Source organism: Zalophus californianus, chromosome 13 (assembly GCF_009762305.2).
Source record: "Zalophus californianus isolate mZalCal1 chromosome 13, mZalCal1.pri.v2, whole genome shotgun sequence".
Taxonomy (NCBI): Eukaryota; Metazoa; Chordata; class Mammalia; order Carnivora; family Otariidae; genus Zalophus; species Zalophus californianus.
Window position 1 is genome coordinate 4,389,639 of NC_045607.1, and position 23,433 is coordinate 4,413,071.

The following is a 23,433-nucleotide window of genomic DNA, read 5'->3' on the forward strand; positions in this document are numbered from 1 at the left end:
GACCCTTTAAACCAATAGCATTATAGCAACAGGAATGAGGTAGGAGGGGAAGTCGAAGTCTCCGCCCGCGATGTATATTAGTTACAGACCTCCTCGCCTCACTTCGCCCGTCTGCCATCTCACTTCCGAGCACAGAATGAGAGTATTAGCTCCACACTCTGGATGAAGGAACCCGGGCTCGGGAAGGTGGGCGCCCTGGCCCAAGGCACCCACCAAGCGCCAGGAGCCATGCCTTGGCCTCTGCTGCAGAGCATGGCAGTCACGCCCGCCTCTGCCCGGTGGCCTGTGTGCCCACCTCATGCGTAGTCTGGGCGCACTGGGAGGATGCTGAGTGTCTACAGGCTCCTCTCACGGGGGTGCATCGTTGTGGCGAGTCGTTTCCAGGGCCTTGGCACAGGCCTGGCGGGCTCAGTGGGGGATGCTGGCTGCAGAAGGCAAGGCACAGCCCCCACTCGCACTCTCTCCTCCCACCTACCCCAAGAAGGCTGGCAGCCCACTCCCGGGCCCAGCGGGCACCCGCCGTGGCTCCCCTCCATGGCAGTTCAGATCCATTCCCCGTGCCTGTTCACTGCCTGAACTCACCCGGAGGCCTGGAAATGTCACCAACGCGCTGGTTGCCCAGGTTGGAGCACGGGGGAATTCTAGGGCAGTGAAGCGATTCTGTGTGACACGGTCATGGTGGAGGCAGGACGCTGTGCTTTGGTCCAAACCCACCGAGCTGACAACACTGAGAGGGACCCCTGATGTAACTCTGGGCTCTGGTTCACAATGACTATCGATGTTGCTCATCAGCTGTAACAAATGTATCAAACCAGTGCAAATGTGAATAGTAGAGGGAAGTGTTCATGGGGAGGCAAGGGGGCATTGGGAACTCCCGCCCCTGTGGGCTCAATTTTCTGTAAGCCTAAAACTGCTCTAAAACATAGTCTATTAATTAAAAAAAAAAAACAAAAAACAAAGCTGTCATGAAGAATCACAGCGCCCAGACCACTCACATCCCTTTGTGGTGAATATTTCAGGTCTCTGGTTTGCTCAGAGACAAAACAGCTTGGATCTGAGTTAAAGTCTCTCACTCCAGAATGAGCCACTCAGCTCCCACAGGGGAGTGGGAGCATTGCCTCCTGGGCGGCTGAGCTGGCGCCCCCGCCGGCATCACCATGGTGGCCTCAGGCCGTCTCAGCTGATGCCCTTTGTGAAGGACACGTTCCCGGGCTGCCCAGGGGTCCTCCGTGGGAAGGGTTTTACTGAGGCAGGTTCCACAAAGCCCTCCTCGACCAAAATAGCTCTGTCCTTGGTCCGCTATGGTGCCACCGTCCACCAAACCTGGCCCAGGCCTGCTGATTCTCAGGACCCGCAAACCTCGGGATGGAAGGGGTTGACCGCTGAGTCCAACCCCTCGTTCAGCAGATGGGGAAACTGCTGGAGGTCCAGGACTAAGCAGGACTGGCCCGGGCCTCCTTGACAGCGGGTGGTGTTTGAGGATGAACCTGTTCCTGTCCCGTACAACCTCGGGGCTGTCCTGAAACACTAGTGTCCTCACATGCAACACGGCAGGAAGGGGGTCTGACTCAGCTTGTGGGTTCCAGCTTCCTCGAGCTCCAGCAGAGTGACCTTGTGCCGTCGCCCCGAATGGGAAGGGGCTGAGAGGGCCCTGGGGATGGCTCAATGGCCTGCAGAGGCCAGGCCTGGTGACCAGAGGAAGCAAGCCTGCGTGTGGGTTGGGGCACAGCATCTGCCCCAGTCCCTCTGCCGACAGCAGCAAAGGGCACTCAGTCCAGAGGCAGAATCAGCTCCGGTCATGGTCATGCCATTTGGGATGGAGATGTGCGAGAGCTCACACATGGACACTGGGGGCAGGAGGACACAGTTTGCCCCTAGGCTGGCATTCCCCACCCACCACCCAGCAATCACCCCCTTCTTACCCCTCAGGTCCCCTTCCAATCCCCCGGCACCTTGTTAGGGACTAAATTGTCCCTCCCTCCAAATTCGTATGTTGAAGCCCTAAACCTCAGGATGTGGGAATGTGACTGGTTGGAGAGAGGGCCTTAGTTAAAATGAGGCCCTCAGGGTGGGTCCTGATCCAACATGACTGGGGTCTCTGTAAAGAGAGGAAATCTGGATCCACAGAGAGACACCAGAGGTGAGTGCGCCCAGAGGAAAACCACTGTGAAGAAGCAAGAGGAGGGCGGCCATCTGCCAGCCCCGGGGAGGGGCCTCAGAGGAAACCAGACCCACCTTGGTCTTCAAGGGTCAAGCAAACTTGGATCTTAGACTTCTGGGCTCCAGAGCCGTGAACAAATAGATTTCTGTTGTTTACGCCACCTGGGCCCTAGCAAACGAATACATGCCTCATCCCAAAGCTGGGGACGAGAGGGGAAGTTCAGGGTAGGAGCACCGGTTCAGAGGGGCAGGACTGAATTGTGAGTTTTTGATGATTTCCCCAGAAGCTCTGTCTGGAGCGTTCCTCCACCAGCCTGGTCCCGGAGACACGGGTACCAGACAACATGCTTCTTTGCCCACCTGGATAACTCCTATCAATCCAGCACCGAAGGCTGTGCCTTTTCCCTGGCTGCCTCATCCTCTCTCACCTCTGAGCTTGTGTTCCTGCAGCCACTCTCTCTCAGCATTTTCAGAGCCTCCCCCCATGCACCTCCTCTAGGAAGCCCTCCTTGCCTGACTCAACATTTAAACCCAGTTCCTTTGTCGCCCGTCATGTGACATCAGTGTGCTTATCTGGGACAACGTGGTAAAACCTCTGTATAGGGCCTGGACCTCGGTAGCCACTCACCAAATTATAGTTATGACTGTCATCATATTAATTAGTTATTAACATAATGACAATTGGGTTACTATTAATAAAACTCATGTCGAATGCTGATATTATCCCTGCCAACCCCTGGCTTCTGTGAATCACCCACACCTCACCTTTCCCCGGTCCTTCTTCCTCCCCCTGCCCACCTTCCCTCACCCTGCCCAGCCTCTTGGTGGCCCCCACCACCGGATGCGGGATCCCACACAACCCCCATCTGTACCGGCCCGTCTGTCACCACCAAGACTGACATGGCCAGCTCTGTCAGGGGACACGCTGCCATAACCTGCAAGGCCCACTGGCCCCCCGCCCCCGCCCCCCCCCCCCCCCCCCCCCCCCCCCCCGGCCCGGGAAGCAGATGGTCAGAAACTAATGAATCAGCCTGTGTGTTTACCGGCCCCGCGCCTGCTGCTGAGCGGGCTTAATCCACAGCGAGCACGATAAATAAATCCCAAGGCATCGCCTGCACAATTCTCTCCCTCTCGCTCCCGTTTCTCTTCCTCCCTTCCACCGCCCTCCCGCCCCAAGTTCTTGGAATTCCATTTAACCATTTCGGGGGTGCGGGGTGTGTCTCCTGTTGAAGGCACTGTCCACGCTGAACCAGTGGTCCTTCCGAACACCATTTGCTCTTGCCTCGCTTTCCTTCTGTTCTCCCCTAGCGAAGGTTCCCGAGGAGGAGCCTGGGGTTGGGAGCCCATTTTACCCCAAGCCCCCCTCCCCCAGGGCTGTGCCTCAGTCTGACAGCTCATGAGGGCAGGTGTGAGGGAGGGGCCGGGCTGGAGGGCCGGCGTCTGCCCGCCTTCTTGGTCTGCACATTTCCACCCATCTCCATGAGATCAGACTAATACTGAAACACAATCCAAACAATACCTAGTGCCTAATACCTGGCCTAAAACCAGAAAGTTGGGGTGTTGGAGGCACACCTTTAACTTTTTAGGATGATACCAAAGCCATCATCTGATATTATCATCGAAAGCAGTCATTATTTTTTTTTAGACATTTCATGAATATTCCCCAAAAAGTAGATAAATAAAAATCATACCCCTGACTAAAAGGTTTGAAACTTTCTCCAAAGAAAAATGTAACACACCGCATTTTCCATGCAAACTCTGGGGATTCATGGGGTCCTGTCTCCCCAGTTAGGAACCCCTGTTCTGGAGCAGTTAAGGAAACCGGCTTTGGGGTCTGAAAGTCCTGGGTTTAATCTCAGCTCTGTCCCTTGAGGCTGTGTGACCTTGAGAATGTTGCTTTACCTCTTTGAATGTAGTCTCTCATCCAACATCATGTGAAATAATGTGTACGAAATACCTAGAAAACATCTCCAAATGGTAGCAATAATTATTAAACAGCAGCTTCAAATACACTAGCTCAGGGGCTCTCCCAGCAACCTTCGATGGGAAGAAGGAAGGCTGAGGCCAACCAGCTCATTAACGGTAAAACCAGAACTTCACATAAGACACGGACCGCCTTGGGGACTGAGGGCTCAGATGTGCATAATGATCATGCCATTCATTGCGTGCGAACCGTGTGCCAGGGCTGGGCTTGGCACTTCACACCCATTCCGCATGGCATCCTCCCAGCAACCCCGGGGCGGCCAGTGCTACAGACCGAGAAGCCGAGTACCTGCCAGCCCCCCCACGTCACTTCCTCTGAACACAGTGGGGCCGAGCCTAGGAAATCTTGGGGAAACCGAGCCCGTGTGCCTCTCCCATCTCTGCACACACACCAAGGCAAGTCACCTGGAGGGTTAGGTGGTGGGGCTGATGGGGAGGGGTGAAGGCAGGGGTGCAGGGCAAGGGGAAGGCAGGCAGCTAGGACAACAGCACCAGAGAATGGGGTGCGAACAGACAGACCCACAGAGACACTGAGCAGGAGTCGCCTGGAAAGAACTATTCTATGGAGAAACCATTTCGTACCACGAATTTCAAGCCTTTCAATGGTCTCTTGAATGCTTTTGTTCGTTGTTTTCTGTGCAAAGGGTACAGCTGGGAGCCAGAGGCCAGGCTGTAAACAGTGTAGACAAGCTTCGGGCAAAAAATATAATCGAGTGAAAGTCGACTGTTAGCAGGGATGCAGGAAACCGAGCCCAGGGGAAGTCAGGTTGTTTGGACCTCTGGGCCCCTACCAAGGAGCCTGTGCAGGGGCGGCCCCCGGAGCCGTAACCAAGTCTCGAGAAGAGGAATAAGCAGCCCGTGCCGACCAGCCTTGCATCCTAACCTGTGTCGAGATATTTCAGTCGCTGGACCCCGAAGGGGCGGGGTTTGGGAGTGTGGCCAGAACCCAGCGGGAAGGGCTCTGCGATCTGTAGCTGGACCAGTGGGGACAGGCCTTCCCCCAGGCTCCCCCCAACCACACACGGGTCTCTCCCCTTCCCCGGGTCGAGTCTCAACTTCTCCACTGGAGGGGAAGCGCCATGAGGGCAGCGGCCTCACCCTCCTCCTTCCTCACGGCAGCCAAGGCCCTGGCACTCCTCGGGGATCCTTGGGAAAACTTGGCGGAGAGGGTGGAATCAGCGGGGGTGAGCGGCCTGACTCCTCGGGGCCCTCCTGAGGATTACAGCAGGTGCCGCGCGGCAAGCACCTTGCGCAGGAGCCGCAGCTCACCACCGATGGATGGAGGGACAGCATCTGGGCCATCACCAGCCCTGCGGTTCGAGCACGCAGCAAGGTCCACACCCTGCACGTGCCCTGGCCTGGAAGATGGGGTCCTTCAATTTACACTATAAATGAGGAAAGGCTGAGCAACGTCTCAAGGTCACGCTGCTTCCCAGTGGCAGAGGTGGGACAAGAAACCAAGGGAGTTGGGCTCGGAGACAAGTCCGGAAACTGTGCCCTTCACCCAAAAGGGAAGGACACCGCCGCCCCCAGACCTGGGCTGCTCCCTCGAGATTCGGGTTCCACCGGGAGGCAGACAGCCCATCGCTCTTCCACCCAGGCGTGTGGGCAGGCCCAGGGAACAGTTTAGCAGCTGACAGATTTTTCTGAACCTGTCTGCCGAGTTGCCAGCTGAACTGTCTCATGCTCAACCCGTCAACCTCAGCGCGGCTGGAGGCATCTGCCTGTAGCAGGCGGCCAAGGTGAGCCCTAGGGAGGGGTGGTGAGGGGCGCCAAGAGGGAGGGACGTGGGCCAGGGGGTTCCGAGGGTCAGGCCAGGCAACACCAGCTCCCTCTTGCAGAACAGGACTTAGGGAGGAGCAAAGGTGGGGGAAGCCAATGGGCAGCTGAGCTAGCCCCACCCTCCACCTCGCAGGATGCTTCTAGGACCCTGGGGGAAACTCTTACACACCTGGGGCAGGTGTGTGAGTCAAAAAGTTCCCTGACCCTCGGAGCTGGGATTCAGGAGACTGTTCTTAACCCGCTGTATGACCTGGGTGGGGCCTTGCCCTATCCGTGCCTCAGTTTCCCCACACCATTTGGCATCCCCAACTCTACTCCAGGGAGAAAGCCGGGGTGCCAGGGGAATTCTCCCTAACAAATTATTTCCTATTTATTGGTAAGAGAAGTTGCAATGGGGATAAATTATTAACAAAGCGGAAACGAGATTCTGTTGGGAACAGATTCTAATTCTAGCTGCCCTGCCGGTCTCTAACCATCCCACCACCCCCCTGCGACTCCTCCCGTCCGCCTCCCTCCCTGTCCTCTCCTCTGGTGGTTCCACTGACCCCTGTCCCTCTTTAACTCCCTCCGCCTGCAGGCTTCTCTCCCCTTCCCTTTTGGGTTTCTGTTTGAGCCGAAGCCTGGACCGCAGCAAGGTCACCCCTCCCTGCTCGTGAATCAGCGGAAACCGACCCCCCCCCCTCAATGGCATTTCAGGGCTGGAGTTGCAGCTGGCCAGGGAGGCTTCTCTTGTTGGGGTGGGTTTTTGTTGTTGTTGCTGTTGTTGTTTTGGTTTCGGTTTCTTGTTGGAGCTGTTTCTTCCCAGCCCAGCCCCTACTCATAGGAGAGGCCAGGGGCCTGGACGAGGGATCTTCCTTGGACTCATCCATCCTGACAGTGAGCATCCGGAGGCCACAGCGACAGCCACCACTCCCCACCGGCTCATCCCCAGACTTTGACTCTGAACCAGCCACAGTGGGCATCTCCTGGCCAAAGGTCTACCTCAGACCCCTTGAACCTGTCCTGGCCTCAGGTCTTCAACTGCCCAGAGCACCTCTCTGCTGCCCCAGTTCCCCAAATTGTTTGGGAGGACAGGGAGGCCTTTCACTTCAACCCTGCCCACAATTTACCTCCTTCCAGAACCTTCCATGACTGGGGCTGGACTCTAGGCCAGCAGAGACCACGTCTTGCCCACCCTTGCCCCATACCCTCAATGACTGTTTGCACGAAGTGGAATTTGCTAAACATTCCCACCCCCAGCAACTGGATCCCATGAGAGGGTTCTCAAGGGGCACTTTCTCGCTGGTCTCACTCAATCTCCCTGCTCTGGTGTGGCTCAGAGAGGGTAAGCGACCTGCCCAGCACCGCGCAGCTAGGACTGTGTTGTTAACCGACTCCTGAGAGATGTGGGAGCAGCCTCCAGCAGGGACGCCAGCTCCGCAGTCCTGTACCCCACCTCTGGCTTCCCCTCCAGACACAGCCAGTAAGACTTTCTGCCGACCCGAGGCTGTCAGGCTGCCCTGGAGGACTGTCCAGGAGAGGGTCAGCTGGGGCAGGGATGCAAATGCCAAACGCTGCCCTCCAGGATCGCAGACCCAGAAGGGCCAATTTCCTCCCTCAGCTGAACAGCCAGAGGGCATGGGCGGCGTCTCGTCAGGGCTCTGGTTGGCTACACAAGAGTTTGTCTCTACAGGAGCTTAACATTTTATAGTAGTCTCCCCACTTATGCACAAGGGATACTTTCCAACACCCCCAGGGGATGCCTGAAACCAAGTCATAGCTATAAATACCGTTTTTTCCCTATGTGTACATACCTATGATAAAGCTTAATTTATAAATTAGGCACCATAAGAAGTTAATGATGATGACTCAAAAAATAGAATAATCATAGCCAAATACTGTAACGAAAGTGCCGTAAATGTGGTCTCCCTCTCTCCACCTACCTTCCCGTGCCGCACTCACGCCTCGTGTGACATGAGATAGTAAAATGCCCGTGTGCTGGGACGGAGTGAGCGCGTGACATGAGCGGGGGGCGAAGCTGTAGGCCGCTATTGACCTTCTCACGACATGCCGGGAGGATCATCTGCTTCCAGACCTCGGTCGACTGTGGGTAACTGAAACCACGGTGGCGGGGGGCCGGGGGGAGGGGGAGGAACGGCTGTACTGTTTAAAAAACCATTAGAAAAAACGATACATTCTGTTCTGCCCTGGGCATGTGTGGATTCTTCCCACCGCCAGATTTCTAGGAACGTTTGAAGTGGGAAGTTCTATCCCAGCTGAAGAGAGCCTGGGCTGATCTGTGTGGCCCCCCCAAGGGCGACTTCTGCACCCCAGCCCCTCACCTGGCAGCACATAACTGACCAGACACATGTAGGCGTCTGTCTCAGACAAGGAAGGGCTCCCCGGCCATTTGCACACCCCCAGTGACAGGGAACTCATTACCATAAACAGAAAGGCCAAACTAGACTGCTCTCTCCCTAGAAAGTTTGGCAATATATTTTGGCTCACGCTCCATGTATTTTCTTTGCTCCAGGCCCCCTTTCTTTTACGTGTCGGTCCTGTTTCCTCTGGTTTTGCTGTAAACATTTTCTAATTGATTTGGAAAAGAACTGAAAGAAGCAGGGTTCGCCCAAGCTCTCCTCCTCCCCCATGTCAGGAGCTCAAAGCTTCCCCACCAGGGCCAGCGGGAAGGCTCAGCCGCTCCTCCTCGCCCCCTCCTGCGCACAGAAGAAACCTGTTCTGCCTGGGACTGCCTGCCTGGCAAGTGCCAGGCGGCTCTCTGCTCTCCCCTCCGGCGCACCCCACTCCCCACCCGCGGCCTGCCACCCAAACAGCCCGACACTTGCATTTAATACCTCTTTAAAAAGTAAAGAAAATAAAGAAGGGGGATGGGAGGATGAAAGAAGGAGAGAGAGAGAGAGAGAGAGAGAGAGAGAGAGAGAGACTGGGCAGGGTGGGGGCAGGGTGCAGGGAGGAAGAAAAGCTGCATCCAGAGAAGCCCAGTAAAGTGCATTATTGATTCAGGACTCAGAAAATGCTTAGAGAGTAGGAAAAGCGTTCTGCTCTTTAAAAGCTTGTGCAAAGCCTAAGCTAGACACATGCAGCCTTCCCAAAGAGGGCCTGCTCTGCTGACATGAATATTTTATCACGCAGGAAAAGAAAATTGGCATAGAAGATTTAAATGCTGGGGTGCGGGTGGAGGGCAGGGCGTCCAGTGGCCCCTCCTCCTCTCAGGGAGCAGCCCTAGGCTTCCCCGCTGACGAGCAGAACAGTGGGGCCACGGTGGTCCCTGAAGAGGTCCGGGGCTGGGGGGGGGGGAGGGCGGAGCACCCATTGAAAGGGGAGGGTCCAAGAGGAGTAAGGTTGAAGCCTGATCCTGCAGCCCCTCCCCTAACCTTTGCCCTGCCCGCCCCCCACCCCCCCACTAGATGCTCTTTATAAACCACCAGTAACACCTGCACTTTCAGCTCCCCTGCCAAGCCCCAGAGGCTGCCCCTTTATCCGAGAGAGAAAGTCCAAACCCAAACTGCCCCCCACCTTCCCATGCCCCTCCCTGCCTTGTTTCTATTTTTCTTTCTTCAACTGCCACATTGAGTATTTTTATTGGCACCAGACATTGAGATCCTGATTTTTCCTGCTAAATTTCGTTTCCTCTATCCATGACAATCCTGTGAGCTAAGGCACAACTCCGAATTTTGTTTTTACGATGATGAACAGGGGCAAGGATAGTTAGGCAACGTGGCCAATGTCACTTTGGTGAACGAAAGGCAGAACCGGGGCTAGAAGCTCCAAATTAGGTGCTCGGTGGGCAGCCTAGCATGCTCTCCCGTGCCTCTCGCTACCGCCATTCCCTGGTTTAGGGGCAATGGAAGGGATTTTCACACCATAGATGTCTTTACAAACTATTTTATGATCCTATTGAAGTCATTTTCTTGCCTTGTTATACACCTCGAGTCTGCTTCCTCTCTTGATGCCCCTGCCCCCGCTGGGGCTTTCAGGATGGGGCAGCCCCCGTCTGGAGCGCCTCCCCTCCACCCACCCCGTGCAGTGTCTGCTTGGCCATCTCTTCCTGACCACTGCCACCCGCCTGCCCCCGCCCCGCCGCCCCAGAGATGAGCACTCAGTCAGTTTTCCTTAGCAACTTATGGGGTTAATGTGTGCTCCCCAAAGGTGGAGCGGGGTACCTGCAGGGAGCTTAATTAAGGTTTGCAGAGCGACTCCCCCTCCTCGGCAGGTCCCCTGTCTGGGTCCCCCAAACTCGATAGGAAGCCTCGGGAGTGCACACAGCACCCAGACGGATGGGGACAGATGGCGACGGCCTGTGCCAACAGCCACAAGCCGAGATGGTCAAGGGTTTCTCCCTTCCGGTCTCTGAGGAGTTAAGAAGCTGTGGGGCAGAGGAGAGAGGAAGGACTCTTGGGCCTGCTCCACCCGGACACAGCTGGGCACACCCCTGGACAGGTGCACCACTCTGTGCAGGAATCCTTTGGTGAGGGTGGGAGTGGCAGGGCTGAGCCCCCAAGGTTTCATTCATCTACTTATTCACGTCTTCACCCACTATTTCTGAATGTCCTCTATGTGCAAAGTAGTCGTGGGGAAACAGCGATCAGAACTGGTTGCTCATCAGAATTCCTGGAAGGGGAGAGTATGCAAATATTCCTGGGCCCTAAGGCCAGAGATTCTGCTCCGGATTTAAAGCAAACCAGCCAACCAACCAAACCTGGCTGCAGGGACTCAGATGCCCGGCCAGGTTCAGGAGCCTGGTACAGTTGATCCGAAGAAGGGCACCGATTCTATGACATGAGCCCCGCTCTCACCATCACCCCCATAGGTGAGGAGGGACCTGAGGCCCCCAGAGGCCAGACACTGACTCAAGGTCACACTTCCGGTCACCCGGGCACTTTGACCCCTTATGAGAGCATTGAGCCTTCTGTGGTGACCCCAGAAAAGCCACCTGTGGCTTGGTCCCCACAAATGGCCCAGAAGACAAGCCTGGATGGGAACTGGCTGGGATGGTCAGGAAGCCTTCCTCGGGGAGGTGGGATTTCAGAAGGGCAGGCCGGCAAGAAGGGTGGGCGAGGTATGGACAGGTTTAGGAAGATTTAACTGGGCTGTGAGTGGAGTGCCCTACGCAGCGAGGCCAAATGAAGACCAGACTGGTTGTGCAGAATTTGCACAGGGAGAGATGCAGGGAGAGATGAGTTAATGCACTTGGCAGGGCAGGGGCCTGGTGGGGAGCATGGGGGATAAGGGCAAAGGGGCGGCCTGGAGCCAGTATCCGTCTTGACATTTAGCAGCTGCTGGAAGGCCCTGACTCTGGCCAGCCAGCCTTCCTCCAGGAAGAGGGGTTAAGAACCTGGGAACAAAGGGCGAGGGACATGGCGGGGGGAGTTGGCACCCCTCGGCCCACCCCCCCGCCCCACACCCAGGCCAGAGCAAGGATGGAGTGCCTGTGGCTCAGGCACAAGGACCGGTTCTGAGAACGAACTCTCTGCCCCTCTGGCCTTTGAATTTAAAAGATGGCAAGACACTTAAGGCTGGAAGGGATCCAGTGCAGTCCTAGGAAAGGCTGCAATGGTGGTTCTCACACTTGGCTGGGCCCGGGAGCACTTGGGGAGCTTGGCTGAGCCCCGGTGCCCAGGCGCGCCCCAAGGACGGTGTGGTGGCCGGCGGGGTGGGGAGTGCACAGTTTCTACCTTACAGCCTGCTGAGAGCCGGGGCCCTGGCAGACCCCCCGAGTCTGCACAGCTCCCGGCCCTTGCCTTTTCCACTCGCCGATTCCCAGCTGCCCCCCTGGGTTCAGAGCCTTCCAGAAGGTCACCCAGGGGTGAAGAGATAGGACGGATGGAGGAGACAGGCGCAAAGTTGGAACCCCCTTCCCCGATGTGGAGGTACCGCTTACAGCGGTTCTCAGGTTAGCCTCGTCTGGGGGCACCCCGGACCGGCTGCCTCACATCCTCGGGGTAGGCCCCGGCTCTCAGGCCGGTTCAGCGGCCCAGGAGTTTCCAGTGTGCAGCCAAGGTTGGGGCCAGTGCCCCGAGGACCCTGCCGTGGGACAATTCTTCATCTGGGAGTGGCACCTGGCCCCCCCCCCCGCCCCTCCTTCCCACCCCTCCCCTCTCTGTGCATGTCCCCAGGCTGAGAGGTGGCCAGACATTTGGGGAACCCGGGTGGGAAGGGGCGGGCTGCCTGTGCCAGGCAGACAGGCCCGGTGGAAGGCAGCCGCCACGCTCCCCCTCCCCACAGCTCCCTCCCCCCTCTATTTTTAGGTCCATTACTGTCCATTGTTGGGTGTATTTCTTTTCCCACTCCTTCCCCAGAAAAACAGCTCGGCTTCCTCCAGGCAAAGCCATCTCGCCTTCCCCAAAGCTGGTGCGTGGGAGTGTGTCCGCTGCCAAATAGACATGATATAAGTGAATTATCAAATAAGTGGATTAGCAGACTCCGCCAAGTCTCAAAGGGTGGGGGGGGCGGCTGGTAACTGCCACCATCACTCACTGCTCCCCAGCCCTCCTTCCTCAGGCTGACAGGGACAGTATGCTCACCCACCGCAAAGGGCCACAGGCACGCACGTGCACACACACACACACACACACACACACAGATGACAACCAACTCAATCCTTCAGGTGCTTTCTAAGCTACTCAGAGTGCCTCACATCAGCTATAAACGGCCTGGTTAGCAGCTAAGTGCTGGGGCCAGGCAACCCAAGGTAGAGGTGCCACGCTCCTCTATTTCAATGCTGTGTGACTTTGGGAAAGTGCCTTAACCTCTCTGAACCTCGGGTTCCTTGTATTCAGGGTATAAATATAGGATCTACCAAAAGTCTTCTGTGAGGGTTCAATAAGCTTGTTTAGGTCGAGTGCTTGGTATACAGGAGGCACTCAATAAATATAAGCTATTGCTCCTCTGAGGAGAAAGAGCTAAAATCAAGAAAATCCTCAGATAATAGGACCATTCGGTTACAAGAAAACAAACATTGATTTTCCTGAGTGTAAGGGCCCCCAGAGGGACCACAGGGGTCCATGGGTGGACCCAGGGTGGTCTGGGAAGCCCCACGTGTTTGCAACCGTGTGTGTGTGTGTGTGTGTGTTGTTCCTGAGAGAGCACCGTGAATCCCCAAAGGCAGGAGTCCCTGCTCTGGGGTTTTGCTGCTGAGGTATGGGTTGGTCTTTGCTCTGCTTGTCCCCTCTGGGTCGTCCTGGGTGCCTGGGACATTGCTGGTTTTTTCCATATCTCTCCCTCTCCCTTCCCCTCTCTGACTCCCTCTCCAAGTTTAAAAAGTCCCAAAGGCTAGAAACAGAACCCGGGGAGGCAGTGGGGTTCTGAGGGTGAGCATGCAGGCAGGAAATCTCTACTCGAGACTTGCCTTGAGTTCACCCAGCTCCTGGAAGCCAGTCCAGTGGGGAATCCAGGCCCCGGGAGCCCAGAACCAGCCCAGTGCCTGCCCCAGAGCTGTCGGTGAGGGTTTTAGATGGCCTGGAGTGGGGACAGGGACAGTGTGCCCTTTGGCCAGCTGGCTTCTCCTTCTACTGTCACCTGCCTTTGGCTGTCTCTTGATTCCCAGAGGGAGGGGACACCCCCAAGAACCCCAAAAGGGCACCACCGTCCACATGGGCTGGAGCAGGAGGGAGCTTGAGGGTCACGTGCAGGCTGCATCTCCCACTGGACTCCTTCTCACCTTTGACCAACAACAGACTCTGCTACGACCGAGGGGAAATGTCCTGGTCGTGTTTCATTTCTTTTTATTTCCCTGGTCGACACTTGGAGTCAAGTGGACAAATGACACAGGCAGAAGGAGGGAACTGGAATGAGGGACTGAGGGGTCCAAATGGTCCCACAGCACCCCGGGCAAATGGCTAGGGGACAAGGGTGCCAGATCGTTGATGATGGGCTAGGTCCCTTTATGGGGTGGGGGGAGCAGCTCTAGAGTGCCCCCAGGTTTAAGTGTGGAGGGCAAATCAGACGTGCAAAATTCCTGCAGGGAGAGATAGGTTGCATTTCTCTAAAGGAGGTGACCCCTGCACAGCCACACCTTGAGATCCTGGGGCCCCTTGCAGTCTACCTCTCCTGGTGCTGCCACAACTTGGAGCGCTGCAGCTTGCGGGCAGGCTGGGATGGGGACCTTGGAGCCCTCCGGGCCATGCAGGGCCAGTTCTGAGCACAGCCACATCACCAGGGGCTCACCCAAGGGGGCCAGAAAGCAAATGTCACATCTACACTGAAGGGGCAGCCCGGGCACCCCACTGGTTGCAGGTGGCTTTCAGGCAGGCATCCCATGTCCCCCACCAAACGCCATCATGTGAGGTCAAATCCCGGGCATGAGTGCATAGACGGAGACCTGGTGTGGAATGCCTCACATCCCGAGGGCTCCAGTCCACTCTTTCAGGAGAGCCCAGGACCTACAGTCCAGGCTCTTGGGTCTGCCGTCCCTCCCTAGGGGCCCAAGGAAGTCACTCCATCCTGTGGGGCCTCAGTTTCCCCTCATGTTCACAGGAGCCCTAGGACTGCCTGGGGGTGGGGGGCTCAGGGTCCCAGGTCGGGGGCAGAGGGACACCAGCAGCCAGGTCCAAGGAGCCCTCTTTCCCCTGAGCCATTAGTCCCACGGGAATAGGTGGCTCTAGGTACTTCATAGGTATTGAGGTTCCTCTAATCTCTAAGACCCCTTCCAAACTGCACTCCCTACTTGAGATGAAGGATAATTAGCAGCCCATGTCTGTGGTGGGACGACGTGAGACCCAGGCTCCGGGGCCCTGCTGAGCAGATCGGGGAGGGGGTGCCGCGGGAGCTGGAGAGGAGACACTCCGAGACCGGAGAGAAGTCACAGGTTGGGCACCCCTCCCCAGTTACCCTCCTCTGAGCATCAAAGCTAACATCCCAGCCTAAAAGCTAGGTCAGGAAAAAAGGAGACACGGAGGAGGAAAGGAGGGAGGGGAGAGAAAAGGAGGGAGAAGGCATGAGTATTTGGGCTCCCCCTCCTCAGGCTTTACCACGGCATCACATTAAATGCCTGGGATCTGAGTTCAAGCCCAGACTCTCCACTTAGCGCTGGGGTCCCAGCTTCCTCATCTGTAAAATGGGGAAAGTAGTTTTTACCCTGCAGGGTATTTGGGAGGGCCCGAGGAGACAATGCGCATGGGATGCTCAGTGTTTCCAGGGAAAAGATGGAGAGCCCAGACGTCAACCCTCCACTGACGGTCAACGGATTGTCCGCGAGGAGGACAAGAACATTTAATGGCGAAAGAAGAGTCTCGCCAACAAATGGTGCTGGGAGAACTAGCTATCCTCGGGCAAAAGAAGGAAACCGGATGCTTATTGTACACCATATACCAAAATTAACTCAAAATGGATCAAAGATCTAGACATGAGAGCAAAAACTACAAAAGTCTTAGAAGAACACATGGGGGTAAACATTCACGACCTTGGATTTAGCAGTGGTTTCTCTGATATGACATCCAAAGCACGAGCAACAAAAGGAAAAAAAAATAGATCAATTAGATTTCACTAAAATAAAAAAAAATGTGCATCAAAGGACACAATCAAGAGAGTGAAAAGACTAACCGTCGAGTGGGGGAAATACTTGCAAATCATATTATCTGATAAGGATCTAGTCCCTAGCATACATAAAGGACATGTACAAATCAACAACAAAAAGACAACCCCATGAAAAAAAATGGGCAGAAGACATGAATACATATTTCTCCGCAGAAGATACACAAGTGGTCAATAAGCCCAGGTTGCCCAGCATCATTAGTCACTAGAGAAAGGCAAATCAGAACCATATGAGATGCCGCTTCACACGCACTAGGTTGACCATAATAATAAAAAACAAAAATGGGAAATACGCAGTGCTGGTGAGGATGTGGAGAAATTGGAACTGTGTCCCGTGCTGGTGGGAATGGAAAGTGGTCCGGCTGATGTGAACGACAGTTTGGCGGTTCCTCAAAAACTTAGATATGGAATTACGATACGACCCAACAATTCCACTCCTAGGTATATGCCGCAGAGCAATGTCCACACAAAAAGCGTACACAAATGGACACAGCAGTATTATCCATAATGGCCCCAAAGTAAAAGCAACCCAGATGTCCATCAACTGGTGCACGAATGCATAAAATGTGGTCTATCCATACAACGGAATCTTACTCAGCCTTAAAAATGGAACGAAATACTGACACCTGCCACAACATGACGAGCCTCGAGAACGTACTGCTAAGTGAAAGAAGCCAGGCACAAGAAGTCACATATCATTTGATTCCATTTACAAGAAGCGTCCAGGATAGGCAGATCCATAGAGACAGGAAGCCGACTAGTGGTCCCCCGGGCCTGGGGAGTGACAGCTAATGGAGACGGGGATTTCCTTTTGGGGTAATTAAAAATGTCTCAAAACTACATAGAAGTGGTGGTCACACAACATTTTTGAGTGTACTAGATGCTATGAAACTGTATCCTTAAAAACAGTTAAAAAGGCAAATTTTATGGTCTATATGTTTTATTGCAATAAAAAATGTTAATGGTTCATTTCATGTCATATGAATTTCACCTCAATTTTAAAAGATTTTTAAATTCTTTTAAAAATGGCTCATCAAAAGAAAAAAAAAAACCTTTAACCGGGTGTGGTGATGGATGTTAACTAAGTTTATTGTGGTGATCATTTTGTAATATCTACATATATCAAATTGTTATGTTGTACCCCTAAAACCAATACAGTGTTATACATTAATTATATCTCAATTAAAAAAAAAGCATTTAGAAAACCAGAGGGAAATTATGTGATGTACTGTTATATTTTTAGTGCTCAGCTTTATTTTTCTTTGTTTTGATTTTGGTTTGTGAGAATACTATGATAAATTTAGGAGTTTGGACTTGGAAAAAAAAACGTCTAGCGCTGTGCTCGGCACTCAGAACCCCTCTATCTGCGCTGGGATCCCCCATTTTGTCTGTCTGTGACCAAAGCTGAACCCTAGCCTAGATTTCTCCAAACTCCCAGAATCTACTTGGCCATCCTCCAGGAGTGCTGGTGAATCTACGCACACCGCATCTTGGCACAGTGGGGGAAACTGAGGCTAAGGGGCTTGACCTGGTGTACCAGCAGCAAGGAGACTTTGCCAGAACCTGGAACCTCCCCGCTCCCCTCCTGTGCTCGTTCTGCTCTCACACACTGCCCCCCCCTCCCGCCAGCAGTTGGTATGTGCTCAGGGAATTAGAAACACATTTTCATATATTTAAGCAAATCTGCTGCTGAAGAAAAACAGATCAGAACCTGCAAAGCGAAGCCGAGCAGAACCGGTTTCTGCATCATCTGCCACTTCCTAGTTTCCTCAGCACTTGGTGCCCCGCGCGCGTCGTGGGCCAGATGGACCCTGGCCAGGTCCGAGGCCGGGGAACCTGGGCCACGGGGGCCATGGGATGGGAACGGGGCTCTGCAGCCTGGGCCCCGGTCCTGGGGTGGCCAGGGCCGGGCGGCGAGGGGCCCCGCTCCTTTGAGCCTGCCATGCTCTGTTCCGGCCCCTGGGCTCAGGGGCTCCCTCGGGCCTCTGCCTGCCCACTGTTCCCCTCCTGCCCTCCCCACCACCACATCCTTGGCCTGACCCCCCTCCCCCCAACACTAGGAGCCAGACAGAAGAAGGGTGAATCCCAGCTCCAGCCCTGAGTGGACCTAGGGAAGCCTCGGTCTCTCTATTCATCTGCCTGATGGTACAGTAAACTCCCCGCCCACAGGCTTACGGGGGGGCGGGGTGGTTACATGGGAGGACGAGGTCGCGTGGCTCGTCCCCTCCCCGGCATCCAAGTGCTCCTCCCCCATGTCCCTCGCACCCCCACCCCATGACCTTGGACTTGCCGTTCCCTCCGAGCGAGCCATCACTCCTCTGAATGCCTCGGACCCTTCACCCCAGACCCGGGCCCCCCATAGCTGAGCTCCCACCGTACGCAGGGACTCTACCTCCCATTCCGTGCCCGGTCGACAGCATTGTCTTCTGTTATGCTCTACTGTCACTCCTTTTGTCTCTCCAGCTAAATCCTGGGATGGAAAAAGAAAATCCCTTTTTTTGGAACATTCATTCTGTGCCAGGCACCCCGCTGAGGGCTCTCTGAGGCTTGTCTCACCTCATCTGTCAGCCTTCCTCTGAGCCTGTGGTTGCTGCCATCCCAATGTTCAGATGAGAAAATCGAGCCTCGGAGCACAGGGGACTTAGCCCAAGTCCCACAGCCCAGAGGGACGGGATAACTGCAGCTCGCATTTGCCCCTTCCCGGATCCCAAGTTCTCCTCCACAGCGGGGGTAGCCTGCCCGTCTGCCTGTCTGTCCACCTGTCCATCCCCTTCCTCCCCGCACAGGGGTTTGAGGCAGCTGGTGATAATACATGCAATGCAGGAGAAACATGCAAATATATGAAAAACCAAGGCTGGAGAGTGTAGAGATGGAAGAGGAAGATGAGCTTGGGGAAGGCAGGGATGTGTACGCTGGAAAGTTCTAGAACTTCTCACACCCTTTGGAAAGCTGTTCCCTCCGGGCCCTCTCCCCTCCCCACTGCACTCCAGTTGCACTGTGCCCACCCTCCATGGGGTGTCTGGACCCAAAACCATTCCCTTAAGAAAAGTAAGGGGCAAGGATCTCACGCGTGGGGGCGCTGACCTCCCAGCAGCACTGCCCGGGGCCTATCACTCGTCTGCTCCCCAGGAAGGAGACTTCACTGTGCAACGAGATGTCATGCATGGAACTATTCTTGTCCTGAGCTGGGCCCTGCCTCCGGCGTTTCAACAGAATGAGCTGCCTTAACTAAGGGTTGGGTGAAGCTCAGGTTCTAAAGTCGCTTCCTACTTAAGGACAGAGCTGTGCAGACCTCCTGGTGTTATCCGATCGCAAATCCCACGAACCAGGGACTCCGATGGAAACACGCAGGAGCTTTTGGTGCTTCCTCTGCCCTGATCGAAACCCTAGTTCTTCCTGTAAGATTCAGTTCTAATCTCTTCTCCTCTGAGAAGTCTTCCCGGATCACACCGACCTTCCACTGGCCCAACCATTTGTTCATTAAACACTTACCTCGCACTGACTGAGCCAAGAGGGACGTGCTGGGGACGGAAAGATGAGACAGCCCTACTGTCTGAGGAGCTCACAGTCCAAGGCAAAAGCAAACACCAGGAGCACAACAGCCCGCATGAATGAGCATTGGTCATATGCCAGGCGCTGTACTCATGACAGTCGTGATTGCATATCCTATTAATAGCAGCCATTTGAGGAAATAAGGCTCAGAGAGGTTAAGCCTCACGCCAAAGGTCACACAGCACGGGGTTCTAACCTCTGTCTCTCTGCCCCTAGGACCTGAGCCCTAAACCACCAAGCCAACGTCAGTGAGCTCAATGACAGGGATGTGACCAGATGGGGGCCTTCTACCCACCTGGGTTAAGGAATCAGGGAGAGCCTCCTGGAGGAGGTGGGTTCCAACCTGAACCTTGAAAACTGAGCTGGGGTTTTCCAGGTAAATGTGGAAGCCTTGGAAATGAAGGAAGCAAGGGAAGACATTCCGGGTAGAGGAGGCGGCCCAGGCAAGGGCGAGGAGGTGAGAAGCGTGGCGGGCTGGAGCACGCACGGTCAGCCGGAGTGATGGGCCTGCATCCCTCGGGGGCTCCCACCACGTCAGCTCTGTCTCCCCACACCTTGTTAGTAGTGTATGTCGGTAACATCTGCCATGCTCTCTCCTTGAGGACAGGAGGGGGCGGGGGAGAGGTGTGCCGCATGCTCTCCCCTTCGGGTTTGGGGGCCAGGAACACAGGGGGAAGGAAGCCTGAGCCAGCGGGCCATCAGCTTGGCACTCCTTGGTGGGAACATTTCGTGAACATTGAGGTCAGGCAGGAGGCAGGACATCTATGACCTTGATTCTACATGTGGTGTTCAATGTCACGGTGAGGATGGGCTCGCGGACTCAAGGATCCACTTGCCGTCTGTCTCAGTCAGCCCAACCGTCCCCTTGGGTGGGGAGATAGGGCCATGAGCTCTGTCTGCATTTAGGTAAACTGAGACACAGAGAAGGTAAAGCAGGTGCTGAGGAAGAAGGGTGCTCAAAGACACACCTTCACGGCCTTTTCTTGATTTCCCTGTCAAGCCCAAGACCAAGGCTCCTGTGCATGTAAAGTCTCCTTGGATAAAAAGTTTAATGTCCATCTATTTCAAAATCAAGAGGATCAAGACTGGATTAACGCTCATATCAAAGCTTGACGCTAGAACAGAACTCATTCTCTTCAAGCACTTCTAGATATTCTCAGAGAAGCATTTCCTTCTCTCAGGAAGCTGGTGGGGCGGGCACGGTGGCCACGATTGCCCCCCCCCCCCCCGTTACAGATGAGGAACCTGAGGTTCAGAGAATCTAAAGGACTTGCCCCAGATCACCCCGCTTGAGAATGGCAGAGCTGAGATGGGGGCTTGGGTCCTCAGACCCCAGGTCTGTGTTTTCTAGAGAGGATACCCACAGCCTCTCTGTGGAAGCTTCCAGAGGGTCTCAGGGACGTCAGCTCCCAGCGCCACCCCTCACTCCCAGGCCTCCTGCTCCTCACCATCTCCTTCCACAGGGACTCACCACGTAACCCACAAAGATCCCCCGGGATCATCAGTCACGGGCTACACCCACCACCAAGCAATTAAATAGGGCAGCTGTTTCTCAGACCCTACCCTGCATGCCTCTGAATCGCCTGGATCGCTTGTTAAAATGCAGTTTCTGACTCAGCAGTCTGGGGCTGGGCCTGGGATTCTGCATTTTTAACAAGGTGAGTCCAAGGACTACACTTTCCATAGCAAGGGGGGACCTGTCGGATCACTTTAAACACTACCTGCCTGGTCTGTGGCCAGCACCCCGACCCCTCTCTCTTCCCCACCATCCCCCTTCCTCACCATCCCTCTCCTGAGACTCAAGGGTTAGCTTTTGTCTCCAGAGGCACAAGGAGAGTGTTTTGGGGCACTGTGGGGCTGCTCCCCACACCCAACAGCCCAGGGGTTGAGAAGCCTCTGTGGGTACCACCTCCCCCGCCCCCCTGGGCCCTGCAGCGTGGCCCGGAATGGAGGGTGGAGGGCTGCCTGTCCTTTCCTGCAGTCCTCATTGAAATTTTGCCCTTGCCCTCGGATCCTTGGTGGAGAGCTCATCCCTATTAATTCTCATTGTGCATTTAGAGCCGATAGGTTTTTATTTATTCATTTATCTTGGTCTTCTCCTCCCTCCCCTTCCTCGCCAGGCTGGAATTTACAATTCAGTTCTCAGGTGGCCTTGTGGAAGGACGGGGAAGCCTGGCGGGAGGGAGGGTCTGCACCCTGAACCCCGAAAATGGTGGCTGCTTCGTGGCCCCCCTTGCACCCTGGGGGTGCTCCAGGGCTCACACTCCCGTTGGCTGGATGTGGGGACAGGTCCAGCAGTCGCCACAGGGACCCACTGGGCACTGGCCCAGCTAACAGGTCAGTGGGTGGCTGGCTACCATTAGGGCGCCCCCTGGTGGTTCACACCGCCGACCATGCCTGCAGGAGTCCGAGCTCCCGGACCAACCAACGGTAGGCCTGCTGCCCAGAGACGAGAAATACAGGGCGTGGCGTCCTCCAGGCTGGACGGAGGCAAAGAAGAAAAGCCAGGGCCACGGCTGAGGGCGTTCTAACAATAATAATAAGCTCATAACACCCACTGCACATTGAGCACCTACTGTGTGCCAGGTCGCTCCCCCTGGCCCGCCCTTTGCCCCGCATACAGTATTATCCTTTACAGGGGAGGGGACTGAAGCTCAGAGAGGGGAGGCCGAGCCGCCTGGTGAGTAAGCACAGGCTCTGGCTGAAGATCAGTTGCCCGCCCCCCCTCAACTGCCTTTGAAACTGAGTGACCTTGGCAGGATTTAGGCAACCCCGTCTAATCCCTAAAACAGGATTAGAACACTGCCCACCTCAGAGCATCCTAGAGATGATTAAATGAGGCCCACACAGGACCTGCTCAGGGGAGCCTGCGCGGGGGTTTGAATCTATCTGGATGTGACCCCCCCCCCCCCGCTCCCTGCAGAAGCCAGCCCCCCCCTCCGCCTGCCAGGCACAGTCCCCATTCTTGTTGGCCGCACATTTGTAATCAAAGGCAGAGCGGGATGGCAGCCTGTAATGAAATATTTAAGTCCATCAGACAGGTGTGGAGACACTGAGGACACACCTATGCGGGAGATGTTGAAGACGCTACTCTTCTCCTGTCTTCCCAGGAGAGAAGGGGTCCCAGCTCCTCCCAGACCCCAGTGCTCAATGACACCTACCTGGGCAGGTGGGGCAGCCTTAGGATTGGGGGGTGGTGACCACCCCACCCTGGCAGCTGCCCTGGGTCCTCCCTGTGAGAGTGGGTGGGGGCAGGGCAGAGGTCCAGAGCTAAGGGCATCCTGAGCCAGCTTTGGCCAGGAGAGGGCCTCAGACTTGCATCTGATGACCATCGCCACCCCTCAAGACCTTGACCAGAAGCTGGTCCAATGAATTATGATTTAGCTGCCCTGTCCCACACCCTTCCCCCCCAGTACATTAAGGCAATGATTAATATTTAAGAGAAGGAATACAGTCAAGACTCTAATATGAGAGGCAGAAGTTGATGGTTCAGGGAATGTGTAGAGAAATCTTTGCATGAGCTGGGCTGGGTTGCCAGCCTAATGTTCAGGCTCAGACCTGGGCTCCACTCCCCCCCCCCCAGCCTGGCCTTGCCCCTGACCTTCAGGAGCTAACCCCCTTGCTCATCCCTGAGCCAGTGAGGCCCTGGGATCCCCAGTGCAGTGGTCCCCAGGAGCTATCCAGCAACCCCCCTCTCCCAGCCCTGTGTTGCCTTCTTCCCTCCCTCCCTCCCTCCCCAGCTGGCTCTCTCGGCCCAGCCACCATCCACAGTGACAGCCTCACGACTGACTGCTGACTGTCCAAGCGGGAAGCTACCTTCCCAGGCTGACTGCTCTGTGATAGGAATGCAGCTCCCCATGGGCCTGAGGTGTCCTCAGGAGCCCCATGGGGATACCTGCTCAGTCCAGTCATAAGCCCAGAGACCCGGAGGTTCCCTCAAGGACACATGGAGACAGCAGCTACCCCAAAGATGACAATGAGCCCCTCCCATCAGCTCCTGCAGCCTGGCTGCTCAGCCCAGCCTCCTGCCGGGCACAGGCGTGGGGGTGGGGGGTCAAAGGCACTGCCAAGTGGGAAGGCCTCTCTCGGCAGGCAGCTTAGCTCAGTGACTTTGGAGCCAGACACTTGAATCACAGCTTTACCACTTCCTGGTGGGACTTTGAGCCTCAGTTTCTCCATCTGTACAACAAGAATGACAAGAGCTACCATCTATGGGGCACTTGCTATGTGTCAGGCCCTACTCCGCATTTTACATGTGTGAATCAGCTCACTTGCCCCTATAATGCCCATTTTACAGACGGTGGAATAGAGGCCCCAAGCTGCCACTGGTTCAGAGCCCACCCCCCAAACTCCTTTATACACCAGAGAATCAGCCTGGCTGAGCTGACGGGGGACTTGCATAGCAAGCTCTTAGCCCACATGCAA

General features: G+C 55.4%; 1 protein-coding gene across 4 annotated transcripts in view; it reads right to left on the minus strand.

The window, feature by feature from the left end:
• Positions 1–23,433, minus strand: part of NTNG2 (netrin G2) — a 67,186-nt gene that overhangs the window by 37,986 nt on the left and 5,767 nt on the right. The gene's annotated exons all lie outside the window — the stretch shown is intronic.